At 35.8% G+C, this 2281-nt stretch overlaps 1 non-coding gene across 1 annotated transcript; it reads left to right on the forward strand.

The window, feature by feature from the left end:
• Positions 1–1610: 1610 nt before the first annotated feature.
• On the forward strand, positions 1611–1692 carry Trnas-gcu (transfer RNA serine (anticodon GCU)). Its single transcript has one exon. It is a non-coding gene; the product is annotated as a tRNA-Ser (tRNA).
• The last annotated feature ends 589 nt before the right edge of the window (positions 1693–2281 follow it).

The raw sequence follows: 2281 nt of genomic DNA on the forward strand, positions 1-2281 counted from the left end.
TGCTAATCCATTGGGATATTCCCGCGTGAGTTCGAATCTCATCCTCGTCGATTTGTTTTTAATTTATAAATCAATATTTTGGCTTTGTTCTCTCACGAGTGACACCTAGCTCTAAGATCGTTGACGAATTTTGATTGCATTTCTGTTAGCGTATTTGGCAAATGACGAAGACCGTGAATAGCGGCGAGAAACTAGAAAACATTTCCAACCCTTGGCTGGTATGGAGAAATATTTCAACTGCGATAACGCTTCAGCAACCATAAAAGACAAACGAATACTAGTGGGAGGCTGCAATTTACAGTGTGACATGTAGAAAGATGTATGATTACACCTATACTCGATCCGTTTTTCTGCGATAACCGGAAGTGGGTCAGGGGAAATCTTTAATGAACCCCTCCACCCACGTCGTACTTCTCATTTCCATGAAGCTATGTATGATCAGGTATCCACTTCATTGTTACTTAAGTATTCTGATGAATAATTACCTATTTTAAGCGAAAACTCTCAATCTTTTACATACAATCTTTTCCGTTTTAAAATAATTCTTCATTCCACGAACTATCAATAAATAGAAAGTTAGTTTCTCATGGCAATTGTACGTACTTTATTTACTATCTCTTACAGTAACTAAATCCTTGGCGTTCTTCTCTTGCAGCAATTAGGTACTAAATTGCCAAAATATTAACTGAAAATCGTAGAGATGAGGTGGCCGGGTGGTTAATCCATTGCGATATCCAATCGTGAGTTCGAATCTCATCTTCGAACAGTTGCTTTTTAAATTTTTAAATCAATATTTAGGTTCGTTCTGTCGTTATTGATACTCAGCTGTAGATTCGTTGTTAAAAAAATTGATTGCATTCCTTATTAGTGTATGTGGTTAATGGTTAAGTTCTCTTTGTAACTAAATGGCTTTTGGTTCATTTTTACTTCATGATATCTTCATTGGTTAAACAACTTCTACCGTAAATTCAAGTCGACCAAATCTTTGTGGGAAATTTATTTGCTACGTTGAAACTACGAACATTCTGGTTGGATGAAGACTACCTGTTCTTCAATGAAGATTTGGCCCAATTTTCACTCTCTCACTCGTACAGAGCGATAGTTTCTTACATTGGAATAAATACTGCCGTTATGTTCTCGGATGGTCTTCACAAGAACATTAAGCAAGTTCTATCAGACCCGTTTGTGACAGATTCTATGCTTTAACACACAATAGCCAGTCTATTGTCAGCAGAATCTTTAACATTGCTCTGGAACTGATGTTTTTCATATGTCGCTAAATCTGATTGAGAAGATGAAGAATTAAAGTTTAATAGCATTTTTGTTGAGGCTTCCTAATATTTTCTCCGGCGTTCACTGTGTTTTATTAATTAATTTAGTGTCGTGGTAGATTTGGTATATGATCTTAATCCATTATTTCTTCCCGTAATCCAGCTCATTGTTACTTACACATTTTAATAGATATCAACCTACTTTAAACAAATGCTCTCGATCTTTTCTTGATTAAAATATTCCTATATTCGATATAATATCGATAAATAAGAGATTTTTTAGGCTTCTGTTCCACGAATGAAACAGTAAACTGTTAAATTTTGCTGGACCAGTGTCGTGACGAGGTGGCCGAGTGGTTAAGGCGATGGACTGCTAATCCATTGGGATATTCCCGCGTGAGTTCGAATCTCATCCTCGTCGGTTTGCTTTTTTAATTCATAAATCAATGCCTTGGTTTGTTGTCTTGATTGATTCATAGCCGTAAAATCGTTGCATCACCCATCATTTCTGCAGGCAGTCCTGTACTGCTGGTTATTCAGTACTGTTTAACTTAATCTTGAACATCTCTTGTTGATAAGTTCACTCTGTAACCACGTGGCTCCTACTTCATGACATTTATCGGCCATTCGTTTTCTACAATAATTTTAAGTCGACCAAACAAACCCTTGAATGAAGACTTTACCCAATATCCTCACTCGCCCCCCCTTTCTCTTTCTCTGTATATATGTATGTATAGGTAATCTTCAAGTTTAGGGGGATAAAAAAAATAAATAAAAATATTCAAGGGAAATAACTGAACGACTTACCAGTATTATCCGTTTTCTTCTAGCTGTTTATAAATAAATCACACCCTAACCCTAACCTTAACGTCAATCAAATCACGTGTGTGATTTATTTATAAACAGAGATGTACGGAGAATACTGGTAAGACGTTCAGTTACTTCCCTTGAATATTTTTATTTATTTTTTTTATCCCCCTAAACTTGAAGATTACCGTATGTATATATAT

The sequence above is a fragment of the Octopus bimaculoides genome, chromosome 3 (genome assembly GCF_001194135.2).
Source record: "Octopus bimaculoides isolate UCB-OBI-ISO-001 chromosome 3, ASM119413v2, whole genome shotgun sequence".
Classification (NCBI taxonomy): Eukaryota; Metazoa; Mollusca; class Cephalopoda; order Octopoda; family Octopodidae; genus Octopus; species Octopus bimaculoides.